A 14652-nucleotide genomic window follows, 5' to 3' on the forward strand; every position below is an offset into this window, starting at 1 on the left:
AAACTACCTGCCCTCCAGGACACCTACACCACCCGATGTCACAGGAAGACCATAAAGATCATCAAGGAGAACAACCACCCGAGCCACTGCCTGTTCACCCCGCTATCATCCAGAAGGCGAGGTCAGTACAGGTGCATCAAAGCAGGGACCGAGAGACTGAAAAACAGCTTCTATCTCAAGGTCATCAGACTGTTAAACAGCCACCACTAACATCGAGTGGCTGCTGCCAACATACTGACTCAACTCCAGATCACTTTAATAATGGAAATTGATCAAAAATGTATCACTAGCCACTTTAAACAATGCCACCTAATATAATGTATATGTATATACTGTACACTATCATCTACTGCATCTTGCCATCTTTATGTAATACATGTATCACTAGCCACTTTTAACTATGCATATTTACATACCCTACATTACTCATCTCATATGTATGTACTGTAATCGATACCATCTACTGCATCTTGCCTATGCCGTTCTGTACCATCACTCATTCATATATCTTTATGTACATATTCTCTATTCCTTTATACTTGTGTGTATAAGGTAGTAGTTGTGGAATTGTTAGGTTAGATTACTCGTTGGTTATTACTGCATTGTCGGAACTAGAAGCACAAGCATTTCGCTACACTCGCATTAACATCTGCTAATAATGTGTATGTGATTGATTTGATTTGAAGTTTCTTTCTCATACAGTTGAAGTTGGAAGTTTACATATACCTTAGGCAAATACATTTCAACTCAGTTTTTCACAATTCCTGACATTTAATCCTAGTAAAAATTCCCTGTCTTAGGTCAGTTAGGATCACCACTTTCTTTAAAAATGTGAAATGTCAGAATAATAGTGGAGAGAATAATTTATTTCAGCTTTTTTATCTTTTATCACATTCCCAGTGGGTCAGAAGTTTACATACATTCAATTAGTATTTGGTAGCATTGCCTTTAAATTGTTTAACTTGGGTCAAATGTTTCAGGAAGCCTTCCACAAGCTTCCCACAATAAGTTGGGTGACAGAGCTCCTGACAGAGCTGGTGTAACTGAGTCAGGTTTGTAGGCCAACTTGCTCGCACACGCTTTTTCAGTTCTGCCCACAAATCTTCTATAGGATGAGGTCAGGGCTTTGTGACGGCCACTCCAATTCCTTGACTTTGTTGTCCTTAAGCCATTTTGCCACAACTTTGGAAGTATGCTTGGGGTCATTGTCCATTTGGAAGACCGATTTGCGACCAAGCTTTAACTTCCTGACTGATGTCTTGAGATGATGCGTCAATATATGCACAACATTTTCCCCCCTCATGATGCCATCTATTTTGTGAAGTGCACCAATCCCTCCTGCAGCAAAGCAACCCCACAACATGATGCTGCCACCCCCGTGCTTCACAGTTGGGATGGTGTTCTTCGGCATGCAAACTCCTCTTTTTTCCTCCAAACATAACGATGGTCATTATGGCCATACAGTTACATTTTTGTTTCATCAGACCAGAGAACATTTCTGCAAAAAGTACGATCTTTGTCCCCATGTGCAGTTGCAAACCATAGTCGGGCTTTTTTAGGAAGGTTTTGGAGCAGTGGCTTCTTCCTTGCTGAGCGGCCTTTCAGGTTATGTAGATGTAGGACTCATTTTACTGTGGATATAGATACTTTTGTACCTGTTTCCTCCAGCATCTTCACAAGGTCCTTTGCTGCTGTTCTGGGATTGATTTGCATTTTTCGCACCAAAGTACGTTCATCTCTAGGAGACAGAACGCATCTCTTTCCTGAGCGGTATGACGGCTGCGTGGTCTCATGATGTTATTACTTGCGTACTATTGTTTGTACAGATGAACGTGGTACCTTCAGGCGTTTGGAAATTNAGGGCCTCCTCCCTGTAGGCCGTCTCGTCGTTGTTGGTAATCAGGCCTACCACTCTAGTGTCGTCTACAAACTTGATGATTGAGTTGGAAGTGTGCATGGCCACGCAGTCATGGGTGATCAGGGAGTACAGGAGAGGGCTGAGAACGCACCCTTGTGGGGCCCCAGTGTTGAGGATCAGCGGGGTGGAGATGTTGTTTCTACCTTCACCACCTGGGGGCGGCCCGTCAGAAATTCCAGGACCCAGTTGCACAGGGCGGGGACGAGACCCAGGGTCTCGAGCTTAATGACGAGTTTGGAGGGTACTATGGTGTTAAATGCTGAGCTGTAGTCAATGAACAGCATTCTTACATAGGTATTTCTCTTGTCCAGATGGGATAAGGCAGTGTGCAGTGTGATGGCAATTGCATCTTCAGTGGGGCGGTAAGAAAATTGGACTGGGTCTAGGGTATCAGGTAGGGTGGAGGTTATATGATCCTTGACTGGTCTCTCAAAGCACTTCATGATGACAGAAGTGAGTGCAATGGGGCGATAGTCATTTAGTTCAGTTACCTTAACTTTCTTGAGAACAGGAACAATGGTGGCCATCTTGAAGCATGTGGGGACAACAGAGTGGGATAGGGATTGGTTGAATATGTCCGTAAACACACCAGCCAGCTGGTCTGCGGATGCTCTGAGGACGCGGCTAGGGATGCCGTTTGGGCCGGCAGCCTTGCGAGGGTTAACACGTTTACATGTTTTACTCACGTTGGCCACGGAGAAGGGGAGCCCACAGGCTTTGGTAGAGGACGGTGTCAGCGGCACTGTATTATCCTCAAAGCGAGCAAAGAAGTTGTTTAATTTGTCTGGGAGGAAGACGTCAATGTTTGCGACGGGGCTGGTTTTATATTTGTAATCCGTGATTGACTGTAGACCCTGCCACATACGTCTCGTGTTTGAGCCGTTGAATTGTGACTATACTTTGTCTCTATACTGACGCTTTGCTTGTTTGATTGCCTTGTGGGGGGAATAGCTGCACTGTTTGTATTCGGTCATGTTTCCAGTCGCCTTGCCATGATTAAAAGCGGTTGTTCGCGCTTACAGTTTTGCGGGAATGCTGCCATTCATCCACGGTTTCTGGTTAGGGAAGGTTTTAATAGTCACAGTGGGTACGACATCTCCGATGCACATGAGTCGTTAATCATAAGGCATACACCCCCGCCCTTCTTCTTACCAGAGAGATGTTTGTTTCTGTCGGCGCGATGCGTGAAGAAACCGGGTGGCTGTACCGACTCTGACAACGTATCCCGAGTGAGCCATGTTTCCGTGAAACAGAGAATGTTACAATCTNATATCTTTATGTACATATTCTTTATTCCTTTATACTTGTGTGTATAAGGTAGTAGTTGTGGAATTGTTAGGTTAGATTACTTGTTGGTTATTACTGCATTGTCGGAACTAGAAGCACAAGCATTTCGCTACACTCGCATTAACATCTGCTAACCATGTGTATGTGACAAATAAAATTTGATTTGATACCAATTTAAATGATAGGCTAACAGCTTTAAATGTGTGCAAATTGTAGTTACACTTTATGTACATTRATCAGCCATTATTACTTAAAATGTTGATCAATGCAATTGATACAATATCCATATGCTATTGGAAATATAAAACAATAGAGGAAAAACAGTGTAAAGAGTATTGTGCATATAGTTATGTCGTTTAAGATAACAATTTAACAAATCATGAACTTGACAAGACATCCTAAGAGACTCAATTGTAACTTACAAAACAAACACATTTCTCATTTCTGGAGAGGAGAGGTGGAGGAGCGGACGAGAGGATCGGTAACTGACAGACTGAATGAAAGGAGGATGAGAGGATAGGTCACTGAGGTCCTACAGAGGGGGTATAGAGGGTATTGGGTAGATATCAATGAAAGACAGAGGGTAGAGACGGAGTGGGGGAAAGATAGAGGACAGGAGAGCGGTGACAGACAGAGAGGGAAGAGAGACGGAGTGGGGGAAAGAGGGAGGAGATGAGAGCGGTGACAGACAGAGAGGGAAGAGAGACGGAGTGGGGGAAAGAGGGAGGAGAGGAGAGTGGTGACAGACAGACAGTTCTCTCCTCTAACTCTTTAATCTCTGAGCCACAGGCAGAAGCAAGGACTAGTCAGCACCTCTGCTGCCAACTTCCCCTTTCCCTCTCCCCCTCTCTCTCTCCTATCCTCTCCCTCCCCTATCCTCTCCCCTCTCTCTCTCCTCTCATATTCTATCACTCTACATCTGACCTTCTCTCATCCTTTTTCTCACTCAAATGTTTACCCTCTATTTCTACCCTCTATTTCTACCCTCTATTTCTACCCTCTGACCCACTCTCACTCTATTTCTCTCTCACTATACCCACTCACTTATTTATTTTGTCTCCCTCTCCACCTTCCTCTCCTTGTCTTCCTTGATGGTAGTCTGGAACCAACAGGACACTGAACAGCTTCTACCCCCAAGCCATAAGACTGCTACACAAGACTAAAATGTATCAAATGGCTATCCGGACTACCTGCATTGACCATTTTTTGCACTAACTAGATATACACACACACTGGACTCTACCCTGCGCTATTATCTATTGACCTGTGTATTACATTAGTTAGCCCTTGCCACAAGGGAACCACTCACTGTAGTATTTTGGTCCTCTATATCCCACTGGTTCAGTGGTACGGTCCAATGGGCATGGCCCTAAGGCAGACAAAGCTGTTGGGATGCTTGGCCAGCATTAGAGGGTTGCCATCCAGTCTCACCTCCTCCATGTTGGCTCTGATGTACTGAGTATTGTTGCCTTGGCAGAAGGTCTCATCCGATAGCGTGGTGATATTACTGTTCTGCAAGGGGAGTGCATTAGAAGACAGATGTTGGCTTGTAATGACTTTTTTGTTCTGTTATATATAATTCTGCATTTACCTGCACATACATGTATACTCTAAAATGTGTTAGGTGAAAGATACATATTTGTCCAAATGTTATTGCTGTGGGAGGGATAGTTGTGAAACAGACATATAGGTGCACAATGTGGAGACTCTCTGGAAGTTGTGGTATCGTCTCCAGCTCGTTATTGCCAAGGTAGAGGTACGCCATTTTAGTGAGTTTCAGAGAAAATGTGTTTGTTGTATGTTTACATGCTGCAGGGTATTGCAGGTAAGATTAATGTTAGCCATGGAAATTGTTGTTCAAATTATATTGACATTCAAGGCAACCATTACTCAGACTGTACATATTTACTGTATGTAAGAAGAATGTATGCTCCAGGATCTTGGACTGACTTCCTGGCTTACCTTAAAAGCAGTTGATTTTACACCCTTGGTTGTTCTTCAAGGAGTGCAAACTTTGAGAAAGCTCCATCTTCTATCTCAGAGATTAGGTTCCCAATCAGATCGATTCTTCTCAAGGTTGCAGTAAAACGTTAAAGACCATCAACTTTAGAGATGTTCACTGAAAAAGGAAGTGAGAAGTGAATAACATCTTACATTTGGTCAAAGAAATGTCCACAGTGTTACAAAGTTACTCTAATAGATAAAGGGACAGTGTTCCACTAACCAATGTCTGCATAGTCTTTGTTGGTGGTTTTGGTCATTTTGTTGTAGCGTGCGTAGAGATATGCAGTTTCCTTGGGCAGGGATGGAACTGCAGTCATCTCAGGGGAGACCTCACAGTACACCGACCCAGTCAGACATACACACAGCAGGCACGTGGGCAGCTCTGAAAAAAATAGCCATGTCCCTTAAATGCATTCTCCTTAAGGACTTACAGGTTTTCCTATCGATCAGCCAAGTAATCCCTCCCTGTATTCATCTCTCTTCATTCTTATAGAAACCTAACATATGATTGTGCCATGGTAGTCATCAGGACACAACGTTTAACATTCCTGCTGTAATGTGTTTTTTTTCTTATTTTTTTCTGCATTCACAAATTGAATGAAAAAGAAATGGCTCATCAGACCTAGCGTATGGTATTAATAAATAAGTGGTTGTGAATAGCTTGAATTTGAGTAAATAAACTCACCACCCTCTTCTTTAGGAGCTGCTTCTGGGCTTGTATCTGAGTCTCCAGTAGTGTCATAGTCTGGGATGGTCACAACCTCTTTGTGGAATTGTTTAGAGAAAAGGTCTCCAGATCGCCTCACAAGAAAGACATAAGCTGGGTAATTTAATTCACACCAATTATGTTTTACAAACAGNGTTGTTTAAAAGGCACAGTCAACTTGGTGTATGTAAACTTCTGACCCACTGGAATTGTGATACGGTGAATTAAGTGAAATCTGTCTGTAAACAATTGTTGGAAAAATGACTTGTGTCATGCACAAAGTAGATGTCCTAACCGACTTGCCAAAACTATAGTTTGTTCACAAGAAATTTGTGGAGTGGTTGAAAAACAAGTTTTAATGACTCCAACCTAAGTGTATGTAAACTTCCGACTTCAACTGTAGGTGTTTAGGCATACTGTTGTAATTTTGGATACATTTTTACATGGTTAGATATCACTTACGGCACTCTATAGAGGTTGGGTGACCACATCACGAAAATCATGTTCTTCCATCGATGCCATTCTTTCTTATAATTCTGAACAGTCAGATAGCTAGCAACAATGACAAGAAGCTGCCATGTGAGGAATTGTAGTTGGCTCATTTCAGCTGGTTTTATCTTGTTCTTGATACCATGTCTTGTTTTGAGGTGTTTTGACTGATTTCATGTCAATGCTAATATGGCAAAGATTCGCTAGCCAGCTAACCAACAACTGTAATTATGTATTTGAAAGACAATAAGTGCTCATTGTGCAAATGTAACTGTGTTTCAAATCAACATTTGGAGATGAAATATAGTATAAATGTTGTCAACAATCTAAGCCAATTGTTTGCCCCATAGTTGTGCACACGTCAGTTTTGTAGCTAAACAACCAACCCGTCTATAAAATGTGTATATAAACCCTGGATTGCTGATGCTATGTATCGGCCAATCACCGACTGCCATATTGGTGCTCTTAAGAAGGAGCAGTCCTCCATAGGAATGAATGGAATTCTACAGTATTTCAATAAAATATTTAAAGGACAAAATTAAGTGTATTTTTCTATTTCTTTGTTGAAGTGGGGAATTTGTAAAAAAAAAAAAAAAAAAAAAGATGTTCAAACCACATAATATAATTTGAAAGTATGCAATAATGTCTCTAAGAGAATATACTTATCAAAAGCGAAAGTATGCATTTCTAAATACAATATATTTTTTACAGTGAAGGGGGAGTACCAAAATGGCTGCACAGTGGCTTCAATACAGTTCCCCCGGTCAGTCATCCAGGGTTTAGACACATCATTGAGACTATATAAACTGTTTCACTGCATTATTTTTTGCACATCCCTCTCTGAGGTGTTGTTGAGGATGTTGACTCTTCATCTGAGGAACCTTGGCAGAGAACAGAGGAGGCCAAGTCTTACCCCAATTAGAATTCAGGACCCTCCGTCTTCTGGGATAAAGCAAAAAACGGGCTATTGGGGTCTATTGTAAAAAATACATTGACTGTTTGTTACCAAATCAATCATTTGTATTTGTATTTATTATGGATCCTCATTAGCTGCTGCCAAAGCAGCGGCTACTCTTCCTGGGGTCCAGCAAAACTCCTGGGGTCCAGCAGTTTACACAATTTTTAAACATTACAATACATTCACAGATTTCACAACACGCTGTGTGCCCTCAGGCCCCTACTCCACCACCACATATCTACATTACAAAATGTATGTGTATATATAGTGCATATGTTATCGTGTGTGTGTCTGTGCCAATGTTTGCGTTGCTTCACAGTCCCCGCTGTTCCATAAGGTGTTTTTTTAATCTGTTTTTTAAAATCTAATTTTACTGCTCGCGTCAGTTACTTGATGTGGATTAGAGTTCCATGTAGTCATGGCTCTATGTAGTACTGTGTGCCTCCCATAGTCTGTACTGGACTTGGGGACTGTGAAGAGACCTCTTGTGGCATGTCTTGTGAGGTATGCATTGGTGTCCGAGCTGTGTGCCAGTAGTTTAGACAGACAGCTCGGTGCATTCAACATGTCAATACCTCTCATAAAGATGGCGTAGCAGTAGGACGTGTCTTTGTCTTGTCTTGTCCCGTGTAAATAGTCTTCGTATTTTTCGTATACATTTCGTATATATTTTAATTTCACTTTCCATCTAGGAACTGAATATACATTCCTACATTCCGCCTCACCCAATGTGGTACGGACCTGCTATTTTTTTTATACTTTAGAACCGTAACCCCAATCAGAAGCTAGCCAGATAACTAGCTACTAGCTAGTAGTCAGTTAGCCACTGCTGCGGTCTTCACCCTCAACTCGGACACTGCCAGCTTCAATACCGGGCCAATACCTGCCAGNGGGTTTGGCACCTTGACACATCATTTATGCAGGGATAGGGTTTGGCACCTTGTACATGGGACTTTCATATGCAAACCTTAAGCTTCAAAATTGTAGAACAAATTCTGCTAAGAAAGTTTAGAGGTATGGGATCGTGCCCCCAAAAAACATGTTCATAAACCCTAAACAAAAAATTGGTACAAACATTTACAAAAGATATTCACTTCAAGAATTACCTTAGGTTTCCTTGCTTCCATGTATTGCTGCAGAAGAAAGCATCCACGGCACCAGAATGATGGTGAAAAAGAACCTCAGGTTCATCATTGTGTCTAACAGCTGGGAAGGGGGCAGAGCAGTACTGAGGAGAGCGGGCTAGGGCTGTGAGTATAGAGCTGAGATCTGAGTGAGCAGGAGGATAATTTTCCATCCAGTTTTAAAGAGAAGCTGCCACTGTAGTACTGAGCAAGAATAAGAAACAACCTTAACCCAATACTTGCTGTCAAAGTAGCCTTCTCATCTGTCACGGCTGTTGAAGGAAGAGGACCAAGGCGCAGCGTGGTGAGCGTACATTTTCTATTTCTTTGAAAAGACGCCGAACAAAACAATAAACACTACAACCCGTGACGCTAAAGGCTATGTGCCATAAACAAAGTCAACTTCCCACAAAGACAGGTGGGAAAAAGGGCTACCTAAGTATGGTTCTCAATCAGAGACAACGATAGACAGCTGTCCCTGATTGAGAACCCTACCCGGCCAAAACATAGAAATACAACTAATAMAATATAGAATACCCACCCCAACTCACACCCTGACCAAACCAAAATAGAGACATAAACAGSATCTCTAAGGTCAGGGCGTGACAATATCTTCCGTTTTGACAGCTTCGTTGTATAAAATTGTGAAAGCTGACAGTAGGCCGTGGATGCATGTCATTTCAACTAAACCATACTGGTTCATAAAATTTGAAAACAAAATATTTAACTGTAATGATTTTTATTGTAAAGTACCGTTGAAATTATAAAATGTCATGGAGGAGAACGTTTTAGAATGTGATGAAAAGATGAACATGAGTAAAATGCATATCACACCCACTTGTTTGCCATTTTTTATGCTGTAGCATGCCCAACCTGTTGGCACAGACACCTGCATCCCCATGAAATCAACCATTATGTTGGAAAGGTTCATTTTGAACGAKAAATAAGACCTTTGTCCATATTGGATGGACTGACAAACCCGCTGTGCTATGTATGTCGGAAAAAAGTTAATGGAAAAAGGCTGGCTTTTAAAAATAATAACTGTTTATCTGGAAAATACTGAATGGTGTGGACAGAGTGGAGAGAAATGGAACCTYAAAGTAAAGAGCAATGGGATATGATTACTGGAATTTTGAACAGAACCCTTTTGCATGAAGTGATTATAAAATCTAATGCCAAAGCAAGCAATGAAAAGGGAATGTATTCTTCTTACTAACACCTCCCTTTCTGACTTAAAAAAAACAATCAAAAAGGTTTCCCCTGGTCTCTTGTGGTTTTATTTGCACGTTTTGTGTAGAAGTGTTTGTTACAAGTCAGCATCTACTGTCTAGKATCTCCTATAATGTTTTCAGACTCTGCAGGTGTCCACATCCAGAGATGCTCATACTTGGTTCATGTGATGAWAACAGTTTACTTGAGAGCGTGTCCAACTAAGGGAGAAGCCAATATTAAGACAAATGCGTACCTAAAAGTATATGTAAGGCTTGTTTAAACTGTTGTGCTCAAACWAGGCTGTAGACATAAATGATTCAACTATCTCTCATTTGCTTTAACACAAATTAAAACCATTCCTCATCCTGAGTACCTTGACAGTTTTCCTCCATTTTCCTTGAAAATMTATACAGTACAAGGTTCTCCTCTGGCATGGTTTATGTGGCATGGTTTATATCCTTATTTGTTCTTATGTTTTTCCATGCCTCATTATTCCAATTGGCATGGTTTATGTGAGATATCTAAAATAATTTTTATGCAATAACAAGATGGTGTAATTTCCATTAAGTCACGCTCGTCGTAATGAGTAGACCAAGGCGCAGCGTGAGTAGAGTTCCACATATTTTTAATAAACCGAAACTCAACAAAGCAAAACAAACAAGCACAAAACGAAATGTGAAGCTACTGTTGTGCACTCAGGCAACTAAATGTAGACAAGATCCCACAAACACACATGAGGAAATGGCTACCTAAATATGATCCCCAATCAGAGACAACGATAAACAGCTGCCTCTGATTGGGAACCATGTCAGGCCACCATAGAAATCCAAAAACACCTAGATGACCCACCCAAGTCACTATCACGTCCCAACCAACACAGAGAATAAACAGCTTACTATGGTCAGGGCGTGACACATTATTATTAGTCATTCATTTATAATATTCATCATACTGTCAGCATACTTTTGCAAATCTCACTTGTACATATTCGAAGGTGATGAGATGAGGTCTTTGGTAAATGTTTTATACAGCAGATGTGTGGTCCTAGAAGTGAAATTCCCAGAGACAATATACACTCACCGGACAGTTTATTAGGTACACCCATCGAGTACCGGGTCGGATGCTCCTTTGCCTCCAGAACAGCCTGAATCCTTCGGGGCATTCTACAAGGTGTCGGAAACATTCCACAGGGATGTTGGTCTATGCTGATACGATGGAATCACACAGTGCTTGCAGATTGGATGGCGGTACATTCATGCTGTGAATAGCCCGTTCCATCTCATCTCAAAGATTCTCTATTGGGTTGAGGTCTGAGGACTGACCAGGCCACTCAAGTAAACTGAACTTACTGTCATGTTCCAGGCAATGTTTTTCCACTCCTCAATTGTCCAGTATTGGAGATTCGCTGCGGTTGCCCATGGAGTGGCTCTGCTTTGTTTCAGGTGTGAGTTGTCTTTTCTTGGTTTTTTGAAAGTTAAAGAGTGGTTTTTGTGTGTTTTCGGTGAAGGCCGTTTTTTTTTTTTTTGAGGGAAAAATTTTTTTTGTCGGCTGAGGGGGGGGGGGGGGGGGGGGGGGGGGGGCCGGGAGTTAGGGGGGGGGGGGGGGGGGGCGGGGGTGGAGGGGGGGGGGGGGGGGGGGGGGGGGGGGGGGGGGGGGGGGGGGGGGGGGGGGGGGGGGGGGGGGGGGGGGGGGGGGGGGGGGTTACTGAGCGAATCTCGGTATAGTCGTCTGCTGCAATAGCCCATCGTGACAAGGATCGACGAGTTGTGTGTTCCGAGATGCTGTTCTGCACACTACAGTTGCACTGTGGCATTATTTGTCTGTTTGTGGCCTGCCTGTTAACTTGCACGATTCTTGCCATTCTCATTCGACCTCTCTCATCAACGAGCTGTTTTTCACCCACAGGTGAAACATCCGCTGACTGGATGTTTTTTGTTTGTCGCACCATTCTCGGTAAAGTTGTGCGTGAAAAGCCCAGGAGGGTGGTTGTTTCTGAGATATTGGATCCTGTGCACCTGGCACCGACAATCATACCACAATCAAAGTCAATTGGGTCACTCGTTTTGCCCATTCTAACGTTCATCAAACAGTAACTGAATGCCTCGATGCCTGCTTTATATAGCAATATAGCAAGCCACAGCCACAGTGACTCACCTCTCTGTAGGAGCGATCCATTTTCGTGAACGGGGTGGTGTACCTAATACACTGTTCGGTGAGTGTATATAATGTTAATATCTGACATATAGTAGATACAAAACATGCTCCCAAAAAATTTCTTGTTTTTGTGTAAGGTGTGACTGACATTTTCCATAATGTATTCCCCATTTATTTTCCTTAGAATCTTGGCCTCCATGTGTTTGAGGATATCATTTGATTACTTCAACAGAGATGTGCTTCCAGTGAAAGCTGCTTTAGATATTTAAATATCTAGGTTTCAGGGGAGTCTTTGTAGGACCTCTACACAGGACTAGTTGTACCTAGACACTGAAAGGTGCTGCTTTAATGAGTGTGTCTGTCTTACTGCAAAAGGTAAGTATGTGGAAATGGTTCATTGCTGTAACAGATCAAATGAGTGATACACAATCAACCGGGTCATGTTCAGTAAGCACTAAACAGGAGAAAAATAGATGTTTCCAATAAGAACATGCATTTTCATTTTCTGTTGTCAATGTTTTCCTGTTTTCATGCCTACTGAACACAACCATGATCCTGCCCACCACAAGACCATTGTTGGTAGAGAAACCATCACAAAACAATTGCGTATGAGGAATTTATTACAAATACACAAGAACCTGACCATTTGTAAAATTAATCTGTTTAACTTGTTTCGGGACAGTGGATCATTTACAGATCATTTACAGATGAAATTCACAATAAACAATTTGGGTTAGGCAGTAATACTAAAATCTTAAATGTCAGAATTAATTACATCAAAAGGTTAGGCAGAAATGATACACAAGTGCCCAGGTAAAGCTCTGAACGTAAAAATATTAAGCCTGAGACTGGAGGGGCTTGACCTCCCGAATCTAATTTCTTCCTTGCAGCTGATATGTCTGTTGTGTTGGCATTAGTTGGCACCGGTAGAGTGGACTCGTAGAGGACACAGATGGAGCCATCCTCTCCTATCCGAAAGGACACCTCAAATGGATCGACCCACATTGTCAGTTCACTGGGCAGCAGGGAGATGAGTTGTTCTGAGTGAGTCCAATGGTGCAAGCTGCTTTGCCAATCAACGGGTCCATTTTGTGGTTGATCCTGAGACATCAAATCAAATAAAGATATTGGTCACATACACATGGTCAGCAGATGTTAATGCGATGTTAGCGAAATGTTTGTGCTTCTAATTCCGACTATGCAGTTTAATATCTAACAATATCTAACAAGTAATCTAACAAATTCACAACAACTACCTTATACACACAAATGTAAAAGGATGAATAGAATATGTACATAAAAATATATGGATGAGCGATGGCGTTGCGGCATAGGCAAGATGCAGTAGATGGTATAGAATACAGTATATACATATGAGATGAGTAATGTAGGATATGTAAACATTATTAAAGTGGTGTTATTTAAAGTGACTAGTGATACCTTTATTAAGTGTCACGAGATTTTGTTCTCGATGTTCATTAAACCCCAAAATAACTACTCAGCCTGAAACCAGAACTTGTAGGAAACTGGTTGAAATGAATCAGACGGAGGCCCAGCCACAATAGTCGGAACATTTATTTACAAGAGTGCTCCTGTGCATATACAATGATGTTCGCTTTATAACATTCTCTAAATATAAGCACATACATTACACACTAACATTAGGAGAGCTTTCTACTTCTCTACAATTCTACCACAGTTGATCACTACCAGCTGACAGTTCCAGTCCCCCCAGATAAGGGAAACCTGGAGGGGCTCTCCCTGTCCTATCTTATCTCCCCAAGAGTTATAGCCGGGTCGGTTCAAACATAGGTTAAGGCTCCTCTTTGTTTTCTTTCGGCACACACATACATTCCTCTCTTCCCAGGTGTTAATTATTTTTAATTACTCATTGTCCATGCTACATAAACCTCTAATCCTAATGGTTAAGTTTCGCGGGTAGAATTATTTAATAATTTACCTAAAACCTTTATAAAATCTTTTAACATTAAGTCAATTTATTTAAGTGGCCAGAGATTTAAGTTCTCTATGTTGGCAGCAGCTCCTCTGTGTTAGTGATTGTCTGTTTAGCAGTCTGATGTCCTTGAGATAGAAGCTGTTTTTCAGTCTCTCGTCCCCGCTTTGATGCACCTGTACTGACCTCGCCTTCTGGATGAACCGGGGTGAACAAGCAGTGGCTCGGGTGGTTGTTGTCCTTGATGGTCTTTTTGGCCTTCCTGTGACATCGGGTGCTGTAGGTGTCCTGGAGGGCATTTAGTTTGCCCCCGGTGATGCGTTGTGCAGACTGCACTACCCTCTGGAGAGTTCTTGCGGTTGAGGGCGGTGCAATTGCCATACCAGGCGGTGATACAGCCCGACAGGATGCTCTCGATTGTGCTTCTGGAAAGGTTTGTTGTTTAGATGACAAGCCCGAATTTCTTCAGCCTCCTGAGGTTGAAGAGGCGCTGTTGAGCCTTCTTCACCACGCTGTCTGTGTGAGTGGACCATTTCAGTTTGTCTGTGATGTGTACGCCGAGGAACTTAAAACTTTCCACCTGCTCCACTACTGTCCCGTCGATGTGGATGGGGGGGGGGGGGGGGCTCCACGATCATCTCCCTTGTTGACGTTAAGTTATTTTCCTGACACCACACTACAAGGGCCTCCTCCCTGTAGGCCGTCTCGTCGTTGTTGGTAATCAGGCCTACCACTCTAGTGTCGTCTACAAACTTGATGATTGAGTTGGAGTGTGCATGGCCACGCAGTCATGGGTGATCAGGGAGTACAGGAGAGGGCTGAGAACGCACCCTTGTGGGGCCCCAG

General features: G+C 42.4%; 1 long non-coding RNA gene across 1 annotated transcript; it reads right to left on the bottom strand.

The window, feature by feature from the left end:
* Window positions 1-3250: 3250 nt before the first annotated feature.
* On the bottom strand, window positions 3251-6018 carry LOC111966059 (uncharacterized). The gene is made up of 4 exons (XR_002877604.3): window positions 5895-6018; window positions 5430-5591; window positions 5168-5324; window positions 3251-4717 (listed from the first exon to the last, which is right to left on the bottom strand). It is a non-coding gene; the product is annotated as an uncharacterized lncRNA (long non-coding RNA).
* Window positions 6019-14652: the final 8634 nt, after the last annotated feature.

This window comes from Salvelinus sp. IW2-2015, linkage group LG7 (assembly GCF_002910315.2).
Source record: "Salvelinus sp. IW2-2015 linkage group LG7, ASM291031v2, whole genome shotgun sequence".
Taxonomy (NCBI): domain Eukaryota; kingdom Metazoa; phylum Chordata; class Actinopteri; order Salmoniformes; family Salmonidae; genus Salvelinus; species Salvelinus sp. IW2-2015.